This window comes from Lycorma delicatula, chromosome 2 (assembly GCF_047948215.1).
Source record: "Lycorma delicatula isolate Av1 chromosome 2, ASM4794821v1, whole genome shotgun sequence".
Taxonomy (NCBI): Eukaryota; Metazoa; Arthropoda; class Insecta; order Hemiptera; family Fulgoridae; genus Lycorma; species Lycorma delicatula.
Genome location: NC_134456.1, coordinates 72,695,472 through 72,720,397, shown reverse-complemented (window position 1 = coordinate 72,720,397; position 24,926 = coordinate 72,695,472).

Here is a 24,926-nt window from a genome sequence, read left to right as displayed (position 1 = left end):
GACCACCTCCGTAAATGGTTATAAGTCTATGATCGCTCACACTGGCCTCGGGCCAGACAGTCCAACTACGTGTACTTCGCAGCAAGTCGCCCGCCACTTGTACTTCCCAGCAAGTGACGTCGATGCAACTTTCCCCCAGTTCGAAAGAGAAACTTGGCGGTTGTTCTGCATCATTAATCAGGTGCCTGGCTTCCACGAACTGTTCGAGACCAGCGTCTTTGGGGTCAGTGAGTGGTGAATCCCTGGCGGAAGACTTGATATTTGCGTCCAGAGCAATCAGCACTCTGGTGCCTGGGAGACCGTCCGGAATCTTGCCCAACTTCGCCAGCAAGTCATCAATACTCAATCGAAGCTGGACGACATCGAGCGTACCCCTCGTCTCACACGACGGTGAATTGCTTATCCGACCATTGGGGCATCTAAAACCAATGAATCTGAGCCAACCACGATGTTATTCATGGTGGATGTTATTCATTCCACGAGAACGAATAACATCCACCTCGTGGAAGCCGACCACCGTACCCCTGACCACGTACGGCTCCTGGACCAAGAGGAATTCGAGGTTGTACACCTCACGGAGCCTCATGGCCTCACTGGTGGCCGCCCGGGCATGATGCAGATTCAACTGCTCCAGGCACAAGCGTTCAACATGGTAGAGTTTATCTTCAAAGGCTTCCCCCAATTCAGGCGTCGCCACAAGTTGTGGTTTTACAGCTCTCTCTTGTGCAATATCATACGCCCTGCACTGCCTACCCCAGACCCGGTGTCAAGCATCGGTGCCTTTCACCAAGGTACAGGCGGCGTATTTGGCATGTGCAGTCTTGGCAGAGCAGTTGCCTGCCCTTGCCCTGGAAGAGCACAGTGACCACACACCTTTGACTGCGCTCTGCAGCGGAGAGAGGTGCGATCAAAGCCCTGGCACTTGTAGCACCGGGCGATCTCTATATGGTCGACGACTCTACATGAGGTCCACCCGAAAAACAAACGTCCACCGTCCACCAAGACCTGCCGGATCTTGTAGTTTGCCGTGATGGTAACGATTTCCCAGAACGCTCAAAGAACCCATTCATAATATTCTCCAATGTTTTTGACGTTCGTGAACCCACACACAGGCTAACAAACTCTCTTCGACAGTGAATACACTCGTATCCGTCATTTTTAGCATTTGAAATGATCACCCCTGATATGATGTTGCGGATGAACAATTGGACATGAGGCGCATACAGCTGTTCTTTGAACTAGCGTAATGGGACTAGCCCAACCTGGTATAGTAAAGAGATATCATTAAAGCCTTGCCTATTTGGTGTTTTGATTTTTCCTATATGAAATTGCAATTAAATGAATTCTTAAGTATGCAAACAGTATTTGGTGTCTTACTAAATTTTTTTTTTACTTATAAATTAAAATTACACCCTTTTACTATAATTTAAATGAAAGAATTTTACGAATCACTTCCAATTCTTATTGATTTTTTGCTAAATCATTCATCTAGTTAAAATATTAGGTTTATCTTTTAATATCAAATTATAATATAAAAAATATCAAAATTATTTTATTTACCGAATATCAAAATTTTTCGAAAACTAGTTTAACTACACTACTAGTGTAGTTTTCGAAAAAGTTTCAAAATTGGTATTCTGTCACTTTCTAAATCTATTTCTTATAATTTTTTATAGATCATAAGAAAATTTGAAAGAAGAATCTATCAAAAAGAACATCTCATTTTAAAAGCATCATTCTAAATTATTTGGTTTTACTTAATTGAAATTGTATTTTTCTTTTAAAAATTATTCTTAATCAATAATATTTAAAATAAAAAGTGATATTATTCTCATTAAAATTTAAAAAAAATGCGTTACCTAGGTTGCCTAGGGACAGTAAAAAAATTACATAATTTTTCGTTTTTTATAATTACGTGATTTAAACACTATTGAGAAATTTGTTCCGTTGTATTATATATCAAATGTAGAAAAATATTGAAATGCGATATAATATTTTTATCTGAGAAAGTATGTTTGAAAGACGATGTGAAATTGTTGAGATAAATTTTAAATTTATAAAAAAATTATTAGATTATACTTAAAATTAAAATAATCATACATTTTGTATTTAAACATATTTCAAAAAAAACATTTGCGTATTAAATATTATGTAAATAATACATAAATTAAAAAATCCTAAAAATGGTATTACTGAAATTTGTAATACAAATGATGAGAGTTAATCAATGTATTTTTTAATGATATATCTGAAAATCTTTATTACAGTAGTCTTTAGTTGCAATGATTTCACTGTAATCTATTTCATGGTCATTCAAATAACATTATAATAAGTTATCAGATCGCTACAAGGAGAGTGCATTGTTATCAACGATGTATTATTGGTGCTATTGGTTGTGATTCAATACCATTACATAGCCTATATAGTTTGTTACCGGAGTGTACAATGAATTTTTAAAAATAATTCCCCTCTCTAGCTAACACTCCCCACTCAAACCAGACGTATATTTGATGACAACTGAATCACGCAGTTTACCTGTTCTAGCCTCATACCAGGTTTTAATGTAGCCTCAACCAAAGGTACTCCCCCACTTAAGCGCATTTATGAATTTAATTTCATTGCATGCTGATTAAATTAACAGCTTGAAGCAAAACCGCATCGCAAAGAGAGAATTTATAACTGTACATTTTTTATATTCTTTGTCATTTCTTTTTACCGACCTTTCGAAGAAACGTACGGTATTACTTTGATTGAAGAAACGTAGAAACGTACGGTCGCATGGTTTGATTGGGGGGGGGGGGGATGAAACTGAATGTTCTGTACATTTGAGGGTATGAGGAGTACGAAAATACCTTGCAGTTAAAATATTAATTTCTTATATATATATATATATATATATATATATAGGCTATTTATATATATAGGCTCGAAAACCTCTAAAACTATTATATCGATTTCTTTGAAATTTATATATGCTGTATTATTGAATCGGAAGTTGTGTGTGTAAAAATTTGATAAATATTGGTTGAGTCAGTTATATCATTTGAGCCTTCAGTTACACTCATTTTAAGGTCGACATTAACAAACAAACTTCAGTAACTTCAAATTGAGTTTATTTTGACTATGGATTGGTGTATTTTTCATACGCGGTTATGTTGCAAGTCATGTTGATTAGCGATTTTAAACTTGTTGCTTGTGTTTAGGGCATTCGTTCACAAAGTGGGCAATAATTGCCCTTTGTTGGCGCTGGAGGTCTTCAGGGGGGGGGGGGGGAGGACGTTAGAAGGCCCACAAAATGTTTTGGGCGTTCAGGTGGTCTAGGTAGGCGATGCCTGATTAAAAAAAAGAAGCAAAAATTATGTTTTCCTGCTATTTCAAACCAAAATGTAAAGTAAAATATCAGATTCAACTCAGAAATAGGATATGCCACGTTTAAAAACAATAATTGCAATTTCTGTATTTAAGAGCGCATTTTAAAAAAGCATTTACAATTATTATTTTTAACCGATTGTATGTTTAAAAATTTTTGGGCGCATGAAAATTTTTGATTCTCATTGTGATTGGTGGGAAATTTGTGTGGAAAACATTTAAGAATCTCTAAGGTGTTCTCGTTATTACTTATTTCATTAAATTACGATAAGAATTTAATTTTATTATAAACAGAAAGTATTTTTAGTATTAAATAAAAAGAAAATTATACCTTTTTTATTTTTATCATTTAATTTATATTTTGTATATTTCTTGCGCAAAAAATTATACAAAATAGCGGAAAAATTTTGTTATTGTGTCGGATAATGAATATTAGTTACTATTAAATAAAACGAAAAAAATCAACTTTTTTTTTCAATTTAAATAATAAAAAATGCTCAACATTATGGTGATTTTGCCCGTGGAATAACTCTTGTCCATCACTTCCCTAGAAGTAACATATTTCCTCATTATCTTCTGAGTTTTTTTTAATGATTGCACCTACTAATGAAGAAAGAATGAAAATTTGGGATTTACATACAACGTTAGGTGTACTTCATAAAACGATAATACGAGTCCAGTTTTCAGTGTTATAAAAAAATCATTATTTACTTATAAAGAATAATTAGTTATTAAAACTGCTGTATAAAAACTATGAGAAATAAATTTTAAATAACTTGAACTTTAGGAATCGAATCATCGCCCGATGCGTCATTCATTCATGGTATCCGTTTTGAGACTCACGTAATGGTACTGAACTAAACTATCTATTTTAATCGCAAAGAAAACAAATTAATTTGAATAATAGAGGAACTTTGCCAATCTGGTTCCTAATGTGATCCAAAACTCGCTTGCAGGCAAAAAAAGTACAAATAAAAAAAATAAAATAAAAATAACTTAATTCAGATAATATTTTTCTAAACAAAATCATTCATTACATCTTCACTTTTTATTCCTTTCACTGTTAAATAGAGTTTATGCACTGAAAAGCAAAAGATAAACTTCCATATTGTAAAGCAAATATTTAATTTTAAAGTAAAGCTTCATAAATAATATAACACAAATTTTTAAGTTAGCTGCAATCAGAGGAACGAAAATAGAATAAGGCATTACAAAGGGACTCCAAAAGTTGAAGAATGAATAATAAAAAGAGGAATAAATAAATAAATGAAAAAGTTGCTCTGTAACAGAAGTAAAGATCTGTTGTGGATACCACGTGACTTCCTTGTACGCCTATTAAATAACATACATACATATTTGAAAATATGTTCCATGTAATTACATGATTTATGATTACATGTATAATTAATGCTTTATATTATTGGTGTTAACATAGTAATAGATTTTTTACATATATAACTTAGTGGGTAGCACTGGATGAAAGGTTTATTAGTAAACATAAATATTTGACGACGATTGATCTTCTCTATACTTAAATGCAGAAAAGATAAGTTTCCACCAGAGTAAATCATGAATTGAACCAAAACTAATCCTCATATATAAGATAAGACTGTTTACTTTTCCCCTTACTCTAACTAAAAAGATTAATAGAAAAGGGATGGTGCCACAAAACGGGCAAGACCCTTGTGGACACCTAATCTTTCATATTTTACAAATAATATAAATTAAGTATAATTAAGTTAAGTTGAGTAATAAATATTAAATTGTATTACAAAACAATGTTAAATTAAGTATGATTAAGTTAAGTAATATTATGATTAGTATTAGGATTACTCCATTAATTATTAATTCTCTAAAAGTGAAAGAAATAAAGAAATTATTATTATTATTATTTTATAATGAAAAGTACATAAAATTTTATTTCATTAATAACTTATGATATTTTTTCATATATATTTTGATTCATATATGAGTAAAAGTATACATACATTTTTATTGTTATTATTGAATTATACTTGTAATTTTTTTTTTTCAATCATAGGTTAATTATTATTAGTAAATCAAATATTTAAATTAAAAAAAAAAAAAAAAAATAAAAAAAAGAGATGAATTCGGATTTGAACCGTTGTTCCTTTCCATAGTAAGATCCAATATTTCATTAACTGAAATTTTATTTGGCTATAACTTTGGAACCAATGAAAATAATAACCACTTATGATATCTCGTTGAAAATTTCTCAATGAGGGCTTATTATGCAGTTAAGAAAAAGCCCAAAATCGGTTTTTTTTTAATTTTGGGCTTTTTTAGACACTTTTGGTCCAGTCGATTGCAATCAAAAGGGGAGGTGCATAACTAGATGTTACAGCAGTCCTAAATCCAAAATTTCAACATTCTACGGCTAGTCGTTTTTGAGTTATGTGAGATACATTACGCACATACGTACGTACGTACGTACAGACATCACGCCGAAACTAGTTAAAATTGATTTAGAGATGGTCAAAATGGATATTTCCGTTGAAATTTGAAAACCGAAATTTTTCGTGATCACAATACTTCATTTACTTCGTACAAGGATAAAAATATGGATAAAACATTTTTAAAACGTGTAAGGAAAGTGTGCAACATATAGATATAAAAAAAATCCAGAAATGTAAAAAAAAAGGCTTTTATCACAACTAAAAAAACAAAAGATCTGTCTTGATGAATGAATTTTATTTATAAGATCTAAACTAGTGACAATTCTGTATGCTATTTCAGTTAATTATTCAGTTCGCGCAACGTACAAATTATACATAATTACGCGTTAGTTATCCAAGAGATCCATTGTAGCTTAGCCAAATACATCAGGTAACCGATTTTTACCTAAAAAACAAACGATAAAGAACAACTTAACTGTGATTGTTTTGATAGTCTGCTGCCTTTAACTGAGGTCATATAAAGCACATGACGTATATTAAAAATCCACAGCGAAGTGACAGTAATTTTACTAGTAAAAATACATGATTCAAGAAAAAATCTTTTAGAAAAATTTAACCCTATTTTAAAGAATCAATAACCAGACAAAGTTATGTTAACGGTTTAAGATTTTGCAACTCATTTCTATCGTTTCAATTGAAAGGCATTATCGTAACAGATGTTTAAGTGATAGAAGCGGCAGAACATTATTTAATCAGATGTTTCATATCAAGCTTAACAATATTAGAAGTTGTTCCTTCAGTACTCGAGATGATTAATATCGAAGTAATATTGCCAATTACGTGTTAAACTCCTACTGTTAAGATTTTAACGTTTTAAAACATATTTAATGAAAACGTGTTTTACAAATCATAATTTATTTTAATCAGAATTAATTAATTGATCCCCTTCACCATTTTTGTACGTATTTTTTTTTTGTCATCAGTCATTTGACTGGTTTGATGCAGCTCTCCAAGATTCCCTATCTAGTGCTAGTCGTTTCATTTTATTTGTACGTATATCAACATCAAAATAAATATGTATTTAAAGTTAAGAAAATATGATTTCTCGTATCACTTTAATTAAATTCGCATGATATTCACAGTTTGAGTTGTCAAAACGGATTCGTTTATTTTTTTTCTGTTTTTGATTTACCTTCTATATATTTGATCTTCGGTTATTAAGTTAAAATTCTCATACAAGGAAGAGGGGTTTAACAGTAAATAGCAACATATTATAATAAAACAAAATTTTTATTTTATTATTTATTAAAATATCTATTACTAACCCGCCAGGTTAATCTAGTGTTTAAACTCCTTATAGTAAAATCAGTTGATTTTTGAAGTCGAGAGTTCTAAAGATCGACTCCTTATAAAAGCAGTTGCTTTTATATAGATTTGAATGCTAGACTGTGTATACCGGTGTTGTTTGGTGGTTGGGTTTCAATTAACCACATGTCTCAGGAGTGGTCGATCTAATTCTGTTCCAGACTACATGTTTACTGGTCTGCCAGGCCTGAAGTGGTTGCAACATATGTATGTTGCAACCACGTCAGGCCTGACAAGCGGTAATTGCATTCGCCTGTACACAAACACTCAAATCCGGTAGAAACTAGAAAACTGGTTGCAGAAATATATATATATATTTTTTTTAGTTGGTAATAAAGATTATTCATAAAATTAATTATAAACCATTTTTGTTTTAAATATTAGTTAAAATATTAATAACTGTGTATAATATAAATCAGAAAATATTTCTGTCCAATATTTTATTTCTAAATTACGTCGGTAGTATGAATAACGAAAGATGAATAACGTTGGAAACCATATCCTAAGAACTTATAGTAACTGAATTTATTGTAAGTGTAGTAGTTATTAAGATGGATAAACAGGAAGAAGCCAAATTTTGTAGTTTCTTTAATTTATGAACCCGGGAAGTCTACACGTGTTACTTTTGCGATGAGGTTGGCTACTGCCCGCGAGTTCAACTGGATGGCTCATCCCGAATGCTAAAAGCGTGTGATACCAGGGTCTGCATCTGTTTCGCTGTCTAACGTGGAAGAATAGGAAGTATACTGATTTCTAGGCAAGGGGTCGCAATTATCATTATTGAGTAAACAGTTGTATATAATAATCCTGAAAACGATTGGCACCTATTGGATCCAACTGTTGAACACTACAAGCGGGAGTAACATTGACATCGTACAGTGATTTCAGCAAAAAATTTTGAGAAATATAACAGAGGTGCCGAACTCTACGAGATAGATGATTATCTGGGAAACCTGGGCATTCGATAGGAGATACAACGGTTGATTCCGAGTATAAAATGAGGCTGGACAGTCATGTGAGCTGGCTTGCAGTTAACCTCCTGGATAATAATGAGGACATTTAGTGCCTAAAGCGGATACATGAATTGGTTCTGTGAGGTTCTTCGAGATTTTATTTTGGAGGGTGAAAAACGTCTACGCATTATCATCGCCCGGATTTTTTTTTTTATGAAAAAAAAAATAAAACTATTTCTAACGGATAAATAGTAAAACTTAAAACTAACATCACAGGTAAAATCGAAAATAAAACAAAAGTAAATACAATTTAACAAGGTCCGAGATGGGAATAAAAGGCCCATTCTCGGATAACAAAAGGACTAAAGAAAAAAAAGAAAAAAGCTAAAAAACATAAAAACACTAATATAAAACTTAGAACTAAGTTAAAATAGTAAAATTAAATAAAACTTAAAACTAATACAAACTACATAACAAAAGGTTAAAACTAAGTTAAAAACAAAAATTAAAAAAGGGAAATAAAACTTAAAACTATTATATTTAAAGACTTACAACTAATATCACAGACGAAGTTTTTAAAACATAAAAGCAAAAATAATTTTAAAAAACTATATAAAATTTGACAAATTCCGATAGGGTGTGTAGGCTCCCTACACACCCCTTTAAGGCTCCCTACTCATATAACAAAAACAAAACACACAACCACAAAAATTAAATTTTTATATTAAATTTGTTGTATTAACCCAGCACTACGCAAAAACAGAAACATCCGGTTTAAAACTTTATTATAATTGTAAAAGACACCTCGGATGTTCCTGGGTAGTTTAAATTTACGATGCAACGCCGCATAACATATGCAATCCTTGAGTATGTGGCGCACATTCATGCGGCAGTTGCATCGTGCGCATAGCGGTGCGTGTCCTCCTGTCATCAGGTACTCGTGAGTTCTATCCGCAATCGACAGAGGACTACTTCTTCACGCCGAGTTTTTCTACATGAGGAGTCCTATGGCAACACAGAATCTTTAATCTGCCGGAGTTTATTATCTACGGTAGCCTTGTCACCTTGCAACCTAAAGTCACCTTGCAACTTTGATCTTAGAGATTTTTTTTACATAATTAGTAAAATCAGAAGTAGCAACTCTGGTGGTGAAAGGAGGTTGATAACATGCGTCTTTGGCAGCGGAATCTGCATGTTTATTACCTGGAATCCCTACGTGGCTAGGGACCCAGAAAAAATTTAGTTCTGTGTTGCGATTATTCAACTCAGTCTTCGATTTGGGTGAATCGGCTGCAATGGGAAATTATGTTTCGCCAAAATGTATTGTTTTGTTTCTCCATTTAAATTGATTTTTATCATCATTTATTTTGTCTACTTATCCTAATTTTGGTTTCTCTTTTGTGTTTCTTTGTGTAATTGTAAGAACTACTTTTTAGTGTTTTTTTTTTGAACTTGATCAATGTATATACTTGCTTATATTTATTATATACATAGTTGTACGTATAAGATATGTATATATGCAGACATGAGTACATATTTATAGTTTCTTAGATTTCAATGGAGATTTTTCGTTACGGACTAATTGTAAATATAACTTTACTGGCAAAAAATCTGATGTGGACACTACATGGATAACATATATACATTTTTTAACATTAAAAGTCCATAAAATTTTATTTCATCAATAACTTCTGATATTTTTTCATATTTGTTTTTGCTGTTATTATTGAATTAATTATTGTATATTTTTCTTTACAATTAGAGATTAATAATTATTAATAAATCAATATGTGTAAATTAAAAAAAAAAGTTAAAAAAAGGAGATGAAGTCGGATTCGAACAATGTGCCTTCCCTTTGTAAGATCCAAATATTTCATTAATTAAAATTTTATTTGGCTATAACTCTGGAAACAATGAAAATAAATACCACTTATGAAATATCGTTGAAAATCTCTCAATGAGGGCTTATTACTGCATTTAAATAAAAGTAAAAAAATTCAAATTTTTTGGATTTTGGGCTTTTTTGGACACTTGTAGTGCAGTCGGTTGCATTAAAAAGGAGAGGTGTACAACTAGATATTACAACAGTACTAATTCCAAAATTTTAACATCCTACGGCTAATCGTTTTTCAGTATACGAGATACATACGTACATCCGTACAGACGTCACGCCGAAAATTGTCAAAATGGATTCAGGGATGATCAAAATAGATATTGCCATTGACATCTGAAAACCGAAATTTTTCGAGATCACTATATTTCCTTTACTTCGTAGAAGAAATTAAAAAATTTGGCAAACAGCAATGGCAAAGTTGGAGAGTATGAAAATTTTACTGTTTTATTTTATTCTGGGTAGGCGTGATATAATTTTTTGTTAGAGAATTTACACTTTTCATCATATTATCTTTGTGTTTCCTTCAAGACTGATGATGAAACTGGTTTATAATTTCAGTTTTTTTTTTCATTATTGTTTTGGTTCTTGTATCTAGTTTTGACTATAAGTCTATTAATTACGTATGAACTGCCAGAACTTCATATTAATAATACACTGATAAATTATTTTTTAATTTTACATAAAATCTTAGAAAGCGCTTAGTAGAAAGAGAATTTAAAGGATAATTTTTAAAAAAGTTTTTAAAAAAAATTACGAAATTAGAAAGAATTTTTTTTATCAGTAGAGCAATTTCCTCTAAACGAAATGATTTTTATAATTTTCTCGCTGAAAATATATCTGGAAAAAATCTCAAGGAGGTAAAAATAAATACAATAAGAAACAATTTCGTAAAAAAATATTATTTGTTAAATTTCAAACAGTATGTGTTTGAACCTCTTCTTGAATACATCTACCAATTTATTTATTTATTTTGCAGAAAAATATGCTTGATTTATTCATACATAGAAACAAATGTTCTTCTACAGAAATGTACATATTATGACTGACAAATGCATGATATTTTTCAAAATTGGCTTTTTATAATCTCATAATCGAAAATAACTTTTTATAGAAAATAATCTTCATCCGTTTGATTATTTTTATTTACAACTTTATTTGTCATAAAATCTAAATTACTTAGTTTAGTTTACATGAATTTTAAATGCGGAATCAAGAGAATAAATCACTGACTTTAGTTTTAGATGTACAAACAACTGGTAAGTCGATATACCGGTTTCCACATGTACGTTAATTCAAATTATATTGGCATTGTATTTACGTCTCAACACCTATGTTGTTAATTTATGTTACATGTTGCTGGCATTCTTTAAAAAAGTATTATTCAACGCAGACAATATTTATTTTTGTTTAATTTTACGAGCATATTATTTCAAAGAAAGGAAATCCATAAAAGGTATAAGAATATTCATACATTCAATTAATATTCAGATATAAATTAACAAATGTTGGAAAACGATATCAATGTAATTAAAATACTCGTAAATATGAAAAAAAAATAAGCCAGTACTAACCCTAAGTTACTAGCTGGAGCAGTAGTTTCGTATTTCTGTTAAGCATATTTCTGAACAAATGTTTATACAAGCTTCTCCATGTAACATGGAGATCTGAATATTAGTATTCTAACATAAGGTAACTACAAAAGGTAAATTGCTCAACAAGCAACCGGCAAATTTGTTTGAAAAAATTATTGTTTTTGTGATTGCAGCTTGAAAAGTATCAGGGTCATACTGTTCATGTGAAAATCTATTTGTACAATGCACACGATAAACATGTATTATAACTGTGTTAAACACTAGGTTATATTTCAACATTTAACTTTTTTCCGTAAAATTATTAATTCCAAATATAATGGATTTTGTTATAATAATTCTTTATATAAATGTAAAAGCTTTTTAATTAATCTTTTTATTAAAACCAGAATCGTAAAGATATATTATTTATACAAAAAACATATTATTTATCAGTAATAAACTGATTATCGATTATATTACCTACTGGTAAAGATTTGGCAGTTTCGATAATCAGTTTAGACGGTCAGGGGCTCCGCTCCTTGGACCCCGCTATGTTCGTTATTCTCATGATTATGTGAATAATACTGATAAATAAGAATTAAAGCCTGAAAATCTCTTTACTACCGTTTCTCTTATTCTTGACGTAAAACTCTAATACCCCTGCTATAGACGAGCATATCCCTTTTGATTCCTCATTTTCATTTCTGAGCATCATATACGAACCTACTTCTGCCATGGCGCCAAAATATCCATGATCGGCGTACTGAAAAAGTACGTTTTAGCTAAAACCACTTCTACCTTTATATGACCATGGTATCTCTACAATGACATCAGTCAATGAACTCGTAAGGAATTTAACTACAACCCGCATTGCAAATTTATTGCAATTCGCGTTGTCAATCAGCAGCTAACAGACAATATAGCACGTCAACTGTTTCAGATGACCGAAATACTATTTCTTTTAGCAGATTTTGAATAGTAAGAAAGTTTACTTTTCTTTCTTGAAGTCATACTTTTTAACTTTTGACCATCCAATAACGTGAGCTAAAATAACAATAAAAACCCACAAAATTTCGCTAAATCCTCTAATATAAGCTAATTACAATAATAATAATAATTTAATAGTAATCACATAATAAAATATTTAAAGGTTTATAGATCTGAACTTAGAATTTTTATTTTTACTATGGTAAACAGAAAAGTAATAAACTAAAACGATTAATTTTTTGAAGTTATACTTTTTTGGTGCGTTAGGAGAAACTTATCAGAGTGTATTTTCATCAAGTTACGGAAATTGCACGCGCCGATGTAACAATTAAAACCCACAAAATTTCGCTAAATCGTCTAATATAAGCTAATTACAATAATAATAATAATAATTTAATTGTAATCATATAATAAAATATTTAAAGATCTGACCTCAATTTTTTTTTTTACCATGGTAAACAGAAAAGTAATAAACTAAAAGAATTAATTATTTGAAGTTATACTTTTTTTTAGAGCGTTAAGAGAAACTTATCAGTCAGTCGTTCAGTGCAATTGTGATAAGCACGTGTTGTAAACATAAAAGATATTCAGTCGTAATAAATATATATTTATATATACACGGATTTCTGAAGACTGATATTTTAAACTGTAAATATTGTTGTTCATATTCATAAAACATTATTTATATTGCAATGTATTTTTTTTTTTATTTTTTTTTTTTTGTGAAAATTGTGTATAAATATTTGAGGTTATATTTATGTAAGTATTATTTGTTATGAGTAAAATTATATTTTTTAATGACACAGAAAATAGCACACATCAGATAAATTCTTGATTTTGCATAAATAATTTTAAATTTACCAAAAACGAAATTTTTGATAAAATACACTATTATAAAACAAAACTATTTGTATCATATTTTTCATATCATAAGCCGCTGATAACCCTCGTGCCTATTCAATCGTCATCTGAAGAATTAATGGAACTAAACTAATCGAAATATATTTGATGAACTTTGCTTTATGTGACAACGAATACTTCAATATTTTTAAACTGTATAAAATAAATATTATTTAATTTAATTTGTTATTTATTCAAACTTTTATTCATGGTATTTAATGTCGTCTATCGATCGTTTGACTCAGTTCAAATTTGTTTAAAATGCGTAAAAATAATTATTTTTTTATTTACGCCAAAGAAATATAACATCTTACGTGCGTACATAAGTACACACGAGCTTTTTTATTTCTTTAATGAATATCTTTATATCAAATAGGAACATTGATAGTTATAGTTGGAGATAATGACCCAAACCTCTGAGATAAATTTGTCAAAGTTTTATTAAAATCGATTCAGTAGTTTTTGCTTGATGTGTGCATAAAGATGTCCCTAGTTATCATTTTGTTATATGTCTGGATGAGCGTTTCTCAACCTTTCAGTATTTCCGACCAAATTTTCAAACACAATTTTCATCGCGCCCCCTCACCATACAATAATAATGTATTTCGAGTATTTTGGCGCTAAAGCTACACTACGACCTCAATTAAAAACCATAAAAATTACCAAGAATAAGGAAATTTATTGATATTTGGCAATACGTTCACTATATCGAATATTCTATTGAATCTATCGTAAATGTGTATATTGTAATTTGCGTGTTAACTGCAATTCACGATATTAAATATTCACAACAATAGATTTATACAGAATCATGGATAAATTTTTAAGTGGGGATAAGCGAGCATTAGACGATAGTGAAGTATCAACAAGTGCACAAGCGACTTAACGTAGAAATGTTTGCAAATGTGGATGAATGTATAAAAACTTACAAGGCTGAAGAACAACATGTGAAAGTTGTTTTTGTAACCGTTGAAAATCATTTAGTCATGTTGGTAAAGAATTATAAAAGTATTTTCTTGCTGACAACAACTTGGTAGCAAATTACGAGTGGGTTAGGAATCCATTCCAAAATACACCCGAAGGGCTCACAACTACTGAAGAAGAAATCTTCATAGACTTCACGGCAAGTGACGAAATCAAAAGACAATTTAGTAATAAATCACTTTGAATTTTGGGTAGGGGTGGATGATGAGTTTACTGCATTGAAAACAAGAACATTTCGTAAATTATTAATGTTTTAACATCTTACCTTTGAAAAACCGAATTTTCTTCTGTGGCTGCGTTGAAAACAAAATATAGGTCTCAGCTAAATATAGAAAAACAACTGAGAATGTCTATTTCTAAATTAAATCTTCCGTAGAAATATTTTTCTCTGCAAGATGGCCCAAGGGAGTAACTAATAATCATTAAACTAGTTTTTAATTTAGTATTGATAAGTTAATCATTAAATACATTGTGCAGAACTAATACTATAAATGTATTTTATCAGTGTAAATATGTATTTCATTATTTATTATCTCTGAATGTATTCTGATTTCCGTTCCTTTCATTAAATAATTAAATTTTTTAAATAATTTATTTTTGATATGCTCGCGCCTCCCTTCTTTTTCTTCTTTTTTTTCTGTTTAGCCTCCGGTAACTACCGTTTAGATAATTCTTCAGAGGATGAATGAGGATGATATATATGAGTGTAAATGAAGTGTAGTCTTGTACATTCTCAGTTCGACCATTCCTGAGATGTGTGGTTAATTGAAACCCAACCACCAAAGAACACCGGTATCCACGATCTAGTATTCAAATCCGTGTAAAAATAACTGGCTTTACTAGGACTTGAACGCTGTAACTCTCTACTTTCCAAATCAGCTGATTTGGGAAGACCCGTTAACCATTAGACCAACGCGGTGGGTGCTCGCGCCTCCCATTTAGTGTTATCTCGTAGGTAGGAGGGTGCGCGCCCCACAGGTTGGGAAACTCTGGTATAGATAATGTCCACCGGAGGCATCATGGCAACCAGAAACGGAGGTCATGATATTTCAATGCTTCAGGAGGGACTCCGATGGGACAACCAGCAGAAGGCTGCACGCACCGGTAGGCTAGTCTACAGCCACATCATTTAGGGCCGACCGAGGCAATGTCTTTTAGGCGATTACCATTTGCCCCTGAGTTCTTTAAAAAAAGGATAAAAAAAAAGATAATGTCCACCGGGATGGTTTTTTGATGGTGAACGCGTCTTTGCAAATCAGCTGATTTCGAAGTCGAGAGTTCTAAGGTTGAAATCCTAGTAAAGGCAGTTACTTTTATACGGATTTGAATACTAGATCCAAGATACCGGTGTTCTTTGGTGGTTGAGTTTTAATTAAACACACATCTCAGGAATAATCGAGAGACTGTACAAGGCTACATTTCATTTTCACTCATACATATTATCCCCATTCATCCTCTGAAGTAATCCTGATGGTGGTTCCAGAGGCTAAACAGAAAATAAAAAATAAGTAATGTATGTTCTTATATAAATATGTTTGTGAAAACATAAACTGTATATACATATATGTATATATATATATATATATATATATATATATATATATATATATATATATATTTCATAAATTAAAAATGTTATTATGATAATTATAATTAATCACCAGGACGTGTATTTTAGGAAAAAGAAATGTTAAAATTATTTACAACTATACCTAAATTTTTTTAATCAAGAACCAATAAAAAATTATTTTTTAATAGGTAAAATTAATTTTTTAAAGATAAATTTTTTACGGTTAATAATAATAATAATAATAATAATAATAATAATAATAATAATAATAATAATACAACCTTTTAGTCTGGTGTTAAAGATTGTGTGGGGGGATTAGTTGTGGAGAAGTAGACTAACAGGGACAGTCAAGTCTGGCAACACGGCGTTAGTCACACCGTTCTCAACCACACCCAGGTTCAAGGCTGGCTAGAAACCATCTGGACTCACTTCGCACATGCGGTATACACAGAGTGATTACCACACATCGTCTTCCTCGACTAAACAGCAGCGGTTCATGATGTCACTAAAGTCACTGAACGATCATCAATTTATTAGTGAAAACTTTTAAACGAGTAGGCTGAAAATATACGTTAGAAATAAATATACATTACGAATGCATATAGAACGCAGTCGTTCGTTTCTTACTAGAGACTTAAATGTCAGAGACAACAGTAAAGCTAACAATTTAGTGTCGTAATGGTTAAAATGGTCGGTGAACTACGGGTCATTGTATAAATAACGTATTTTAGTTCTGTATAAGTTACTGATACTTTGAAAATTACACGGCGTACTCATATATTTTTACCCAAACGACTTTACGTGAGTTAAAAATTTCTTCTAAACACTATTTATTAAATATCCTGCAATAAAGTATTAAAATACAAAATGTAATGACATTATTACCGTGTAATTTCAAAATTTAATGATATAATAATACCCTTACATTAAACTGTTAGTCAAATATGTTTATGTATACCGTGGAATCCTATTAACTGCAATGATTAAAGATATTCATGCACTACTCAGGTCATTAGTTTGTTCCCTCACTGTAGGCACCTCATAATTACATATAATGGTAAAAAAATGACTTACCTTTTTAATTATGAACAGATACTATTTAGCTTTTGAATTATGTTCTAACGTTTATTGATGTTAATGATTCTAATAGTTTTAATTGTTTCTGATACCTTATGTTTATAAAAATATCACGGTTTTTGTTTTACCTATTTATGACTAGTAAAATTTTACCGTTTTAGTAATTTTTAGGTTACGTTTTATTAAATAAACGAATATTTGACTTAACTTTGTCAATAAGTATTATTTTTTCTTAAATATACACATACGAGTATATCATCCAGCTTTCATAAAAATAATATTTAAAAATTTTTAATTTTCTATTTCATTACTTTTTTTTTCTGGTGTTTAGCCTCCGGAAATTATCGTTCAGATATTAATAAACTGGACGAATGAGGATGATATGTGTGAGTGTAAAATAATTATAGTCTTGCACAGTCTCAGTTCGACCATTCCTGAGATCTGTGGTTAATTGAAACCCAACCACCAAAGAACACCGGTATCCACGATCTAGTATTCAAATCCGTATAAAAGCCTTTACTAGCACTTGAACACTAGAACTATCGAATTCTAAATCAGTTGATTTGGGAAGACGCGTTCACCGCTAGACCAACCCGGTGGGTTTCTATTTCATTACTGGACTACAATAAAAGACAGATGTTCTCAGTTCATGTATTTTTATACATAGAGTGATTTATTAGAATGTAAAATACTTTTAGGGTATATTCTACTTTAGCCCACCGGGTTCTGGCATTTATACATATCATCCTCATTTATCCTCTGAAGTAATACCTAAACGGTAATTCTCGGAGGCTAAACATGAAAAAGAAAAAAAGGACATATTCTACTAGTTGAAATAAAGAAGAAAATTCATATAAATGTTGATTCGGAAGCCCGTTTCGTTAATGATTATCAGCTGGTGAAAGATTTTTGCGTAGTAGTAAAAAATAAAGCCATATTGCAAAATAATAATATTGTGTGGCAATTTAAGCCAGACTGTAATTCTTGCAACTCAAATTAGGGGGTAAATTTACTGGTTTTGTATGAAATGTGCCCCGAAAATTGAAAATTTTTTTCCTTTAATACCTAGTTAAAAACATTTTGATATGTTTCATTTTTAATAAACTTCGACATTCTTACCTTTGTATTTAGATTCTCTGGATTTTATTCAGAATCAAATTCTGTAGGAAGTCCGTTTAAAATTTTTATGTATTTTTTTAGTTAACAATGTTATTTTATACCTAACATAATATAGTGTGTTTATCGACCTCAACCTTATGTCTTTTTCTACAAATTTCTTGAAAACTATTAAAATTATAGTTTTGGGACAAATTTTTATCATTTCCTCTAAACCAAACCAATAAATTTACTACTTAATTTGAGTCCCGATAATTACAAACTGGCTTAATTTTAACGAAAGCACAGAAATATTTTGCCAATTGACACTCACTAATGAAGCATTTCCGGACCTATAATTTAAGTAATTTCTTCTTTATTTTCACCGATAAATCATACCAAGAAAGTTTGTAACATTCTTCGTGAATCATTGTATATATTTTTAAATTTTTGTTTAAGACATCACTTCCTGATGCACCTTATTTAATGATATTTAATTATTGATTTTGTTTTGAAAAGAAAATTACATTGGCAGTGACATAGAAAATTTCTCTTAGTAAACGCCAGTGGAGCGTTTTTTCATTCAAAAATTCTCATACAGGTTATTTGAAGATGTCTTTAATTTGAATTTCACTTAATATTAAGGTGTTTTTATACAATCATATTAAACCTAGATGATTATAAAAACATTCAACAAAATTTTGTTGAGAACTTGAAGTAATAAATATATATATATATATATATATATATATATTACAGACAACCTCTTTAATTTTTCCCCTAGTAGTAACTTAACGTCGCTTTTCTATAATCCCTTTCTTGTAAAAATACCTCTTTTAAAACGTTTTAAATTTATTTATATTATATTTATAATTTTATGTCTAATGGATCTATAATGATGATCTTTATAAAAGATAATAACAACTGTTTATCTCAAAAGAGAAAAGAACTTGCCATCTCTTTGCAATTATATACTATTATTATAATTTTTTGGTCGACAACCCGGAACCCGACATCTAGTTGACTGACTTAATTATCATTAACACCATGAATTACTAAGCAGAATAACATTGTAATTAACTGTATATCATACTTGATATTAATAGTCCATTGTTGGGATGAGTAAAGAAAACATTATCATAAGGCTCTTAGAAATCAGAAGGTACAAGGTTCCTTCTTTTCGGAATTCATCATGTACTGATGGTAAAATTTGAATAAAAATATTTTTATAAAAAAAATTGAACAAAGGGCAAACCATCTGAAAATTTATTTGTATCGTTATCGTTCATCGATGCAGTTAACAAATTCTGCACATCCTCATTGGTTCTTTCAATCTATAAAACGCTGAAAATTTGATTACATTTTTTTTTTTATAAATGCGGCGAATTTTATTAATTGCCTCCAATATTGGAAAATAAAATTTAAAATTTGTATATTTAACGTTAATTATAAGAAGTTAGCGAGCAAAGCATGCGTAGATTATGTTTGGCTTACATTTAAACTTACTTTTTTTTTTACGATGGTTTCTAGTAATCTATCTTAGAGATTGGTATAGGATAATTTTTTTTTAATATCTAGTTATCATTTTGACCCCCACCAGAGCTTATCTGTGTTTGCTGACATATACCGACGAACGTCCAAATAAGCAAATATTTCGGTCTTTCACCGACGTATTTGATATGTGTCGACATTCACTGGAGAATTCTCTAACTTTCTCTAATGTCGGTCTTTCACGAAAATATATATAATGCATTGTTTCACTAGAGAAAAGTATAATTTAATCTATTGTTTTACAGCATTTATTTCAGTCTTTCTTATAACTGTGACGCTTACAAATCATATGAAATAAAAGAAGTTCGGTTGAACGTTTTTTCTGAAAGTAATGATGTTCATTATACCATAAAGATATCCCTTCTTGTAGAGCTGAATATTTCCTGTATTTCGATGGCTTTGGAATGCTGATATGCAGGAGGATGCATATGGTTTAATGAAAAACGTAACTGGAAACCACTTTTCTCCTTTCTTTTCTTAGTAAGATTAGTAAGAGATGACTCCTATTATTCCGTAAAGCGGCTATGTAATTTTAGGGATTAATTTAATATCGTATCAGGTGGTATATAACTATTACGCTTACACAACTAAACATTAGACGAATAAATGACACATATATAATTTTTCATTGTATTTTACGGAAAAGAATATTGTTGGTTAGAAAAATATTACTGAGGTAGAATTTGGCGTAGTTCTTTTATGGTATTATGTTGGTCTTTTTCAAAACTTTCTCTTTGTAATCTGTAAATGCAGATGTGAATCAAAATTTATATTCGTTATTTTGTTATATTAAGTCTGCAACTGAAGAACAGATCAATATATTTATTTATGCTTATTTATTTTCCTTACATTTTACTTATTTATTATAGGCTGGAGGTAAATGTTATCGTAAAACCAGAATATTGTACAATTTATTGTAAGTAGCAAATCATTTATAGTTGAGTGGTTGAAATATTACAACTTATATGAATATTATTAAATAGATGTAGACATTTATCACAGTGTTCCTGGAGACCAGTAATCACCCTTACACGGAGTTACTTATTTTATATTTATATACTACAGAAAAAGCAATGATATTTGGTATGAAAGTTTTTTCTAGTAAATATCAAACATTAAGTAAAATTAAATTATTTTTAAATTAAGTACATTAAGTATTTAAGTTTCCTGTACATTTCAAGTAATATAATTTTCATATGCATCAAAAATATTTTACAAAAATAAACTTTGTTATACTATTTAAAAAACGCCGTAGTTAAGAACGTTTTCTCTGTTGAGTTGAACCAATTTAAAGAATTGTTTTATGTCAGAAAGGTTTGAAGCAACATTAATTTGTTAATTTACTAGTCTTTTTTATGATTGTATTGTATACTCTCCTAATGTACAATAAGCACCTGCCAGAGTTGCTTTCTATGAGAGAAATAATGTTCCCCATACGTCCAATCCGTAAATTGAAAACGGTAAAAATAACACTTAAAAGGCTGAATATCACCTGGATTACGGTGAGCTTGGTAGGTTGACATGCTACCGTACATTTGAACTGGTGAAGAAGGAAATGAAACCGCTTCACTCTTCAATTTTACTAAGCCTGATAGTTATTTTTAGCGATGGCTACGTCATTTTTACTTTCTGGTCTTTTTTTTTCTCGGTGAGTCGGAGGAAAACCCCATTTACAGGCATAGCGACGGGCTCGCTAATATCGGTTAGGCATGACGTTTTCATACACGCCACAAATCATTCATCTCATCCTCTGAAGCAATATCTAAAGGTTATCCCGGAGGTTTCCTTTCCCGAAGTGGGAAAGGAAACGTTTCCGGACCCATCATCTAGGTATGAAAGATTGTTTAATCGTAAAGAGTAGCATACATTTTTGGTGAACGTTACATGTACCTTCGTTTGCTCTTGAATCACTATACATGTATTAGTAAAGAATGGTAACAATTGCTATAATAAATTTATTTATTCAGCAATAAGAGTGTTGCATTATCTTTACTTACTATATTATTACAATATAAAATAACGTAACAGCACTTGTGTAATGGAAAAAGTATTATCTAATAAAGAGAATAATAATTTCATTACAGTAATATTATAGAAACGTGGACAGAGTTACAAGAAATTTCTATTTCTGTAATTGTATATAATATTTGATATTAAAATAGGGTACTTAATTCCGAATTGTATAAATATAAATAAAAAATTAGAATATTACTATATACCTGTATGTATAATCATTGTAAAACTACTTAGCTGAAATCGTTTCATTTAAATAGTTTATAAGAATAGATAACATTGAAGCAATGCAAATTTAAACAAAGTGTTATTTGTTATCATTTTCCTATTATCAGTTGAGTGGGTAGAAAGACGTGACTTTAGTGTCTTAACCTATTTAGAAAATTAGTAGTTAGTATGGAGTAAATTTAAAATTACTTTATACCGTCTTCTATTTACCTTAGGATTTAATAAAAATAAACAATTTCCTGAATACTTATTGTAGAGTTAATATAAATTCAATAGAAATAAAGCTAAAACCTAATTAAATAGGACAGAATTTTTATTTGTATTTATTATACTGTTTGCTTTTATTAAAATGAATTCAGTTGCACTAAAAATGAAGCCTTTCCAAAGGATGACTTATGTAAGCCAAATTCTTTACCGTTTAAAAACTGAAATTCGTAAATATATTGTATTAGGTAGGATTAGACAAATATTTATCTGATATGGATTTCAGCCCCATTTTAGGTTTTAATTACATTTATAAAGTAGAAAACAGAACCTCCAGGTAGGTTTTTAAAAGACCGGTTGTCTTATTAAACCATACAGATATTATGGACGAAGTTTTCCTCGCTTTAATATGGATGGATCCAATCAATGTCTAGATAAAAACCATACAATATCGTCACAGAAAATATTTTAAGAATAAGGAAAAGTATTAGGTGGTGCTAAAGGAACGATCTACTCACAGAACCTCTAACAGTAGATGGGATTTTTCGATTACAATCCCTCCACAGATCAGGATATCTACATCCACATTTCCCACATCAGTTTACTGATCAATAATTTTCAATAAACAGTTTAAATATATGTTAAAATCGATTTATTTTTCATCAGATACTTAGAAGTACCTTTTTTTTAAAGAGGTGGAGGAATCTCATTTACGGGCGCCAAAGCAGTGCCGAACTCGCTAACAGGTTCCACCAGTTATAACCAAGGGCGTATGTATACCTGCGCACTAAACCTCCACTCCTGGCTTCCCCGTGCCTGGTACAGCTTATAAAAACATTTCATCAGAAGAAGGGTGAATCGATCGCGCACACAGTCATAGCAAACCAACAAATGTCACACACCACGCAACAACAAAACTGGAAGCAACACATACGACAGCACATCAAATAAAAATACCAACAACTTCGCACAAGAACCCTGCAGAAAACAGGACAAAGCTTCTAACATCCACAACACTCAAGCGATACACACCCACATAGCAGTCAAGACAGAAATTTCAAATAGTCACACCACTTACCAGTGGCCACCATCAGACGCACGAGCAGATTATCCCCGGCCTCATCGCACCCAGGCGACCTCCAAACGTACGGGGAAGTCCCTAGCCACTCAGCTGAGAACCTGACCACCCCCCCACCCCACGCCCTGCGGCACCTTTCTCCTCTGCGGAACTTTTCATATAAATCCACATTCCTCATGACCGTCCTGACGAATCTTTCTACAGTCTTCCACTGTGTCCCACCTTGTAATAGGATTCGTAGGGTCTCCCTATGCTCTATGGCGAATCGCGGGCACAGAAAGAATACATTTTGGGGGGTCTCTTCCACCTCGTACTTCGGACAGTTTAAATACTTAGAGGTACCTGAAGAAAGATTCATTCTTTCTTAAGAAAAATCTTTCCATCTTCAGCAGTGTGTAGAACGTAAACGTATCCAAATGAAGTATGTATCGCATATAAACCACGTACCCAGATCCTGCTAGAAAGTAAACAATCAAATTTAGTAACAAAATTGGTGAGGTTGCGTAATTTAGGCTAATTATTTTGGTCTTTGTTTGTTTAGTCTCCGGAACCACCGTCGTAAGGTATTACTTCAGAAAATGAATGAGGATGATATGTATGAGTGTAAATGAAGTGTAGTCTCAGGTCAACCGTTACTGAGGGTGTGGTTTCAGTTACCAAACTGAAACCCAATCACCAAAGAACAACGGTATCCATGATCTAGTATTCAAATCCGTACAAAAGTAGCCTTTACGAGGTTTTGAACCTTAGAACTCCCGACTTTGAAATCAGCTGATTTGCGATGATGACTACCTAGACAAACGTGGTGGGTTTAAGTAGTAATTTTTTTTTTTTTAGTAGTAGCAGCGTTAAAAGTGAACTCACTCATATATTGCAGTTCATGCGCCAACTCGGTTCGTTTTTAAGTTATTCACCCTGCTTTTATATATATATATTTATATATAATTTTTAAGATAACTTCTAATAAAGAAACAAAAACGCCTTTGTAAAGTATGTGTTTTATTCGTAGAATAATTTTTTCTCATTACTTGAATTAATCATAAGGTAATCATAAGCAGGGAAATAATAAATTAGTTTTTTTAATTATATATAGATTTTAAGTATTTTTACTCGTTCTGTTGATTGTTGAAATACCAACTCTTAAGTATTTATTTCATCCACGAAAACACGTTTGTAGTATTTGTTCAGAAGGAAAATAATGGCCGGTTTGATTCTTCCTGACGCTACTGTAAAGTGCTTTACAAGAAAATCTTACAAAGCTTGAGTAGCAGTAGTGATGCTCCCTACGCTAATAATTAATTAAGAGTTAGGGTCATTGTAAATTACAGTGCTTCCCATTTTAAGCACAGTTAACTAGATAAGGGTAGATATATGAGACAGGCTTTAGGGAAAATTAATATACGTTTAATTAATCTGGATATACATCATACATATAACTTATAATTAAATTTATCTTGTATGAAAAAAGACATGAATAGTGCATTTACGTACATAATTATAGTTTGACTAATTTTTACAATGACAGATAATTTTTCGTATATTATTATGATAATTTAATACTATTATGATTATTGAACACTAGATTCCGTAACATACATTAATTAGTCATCTCAAATATTATAATCTATTATATATAAAACTTACAAAAAGAATGAAACTATTAGAAAAAA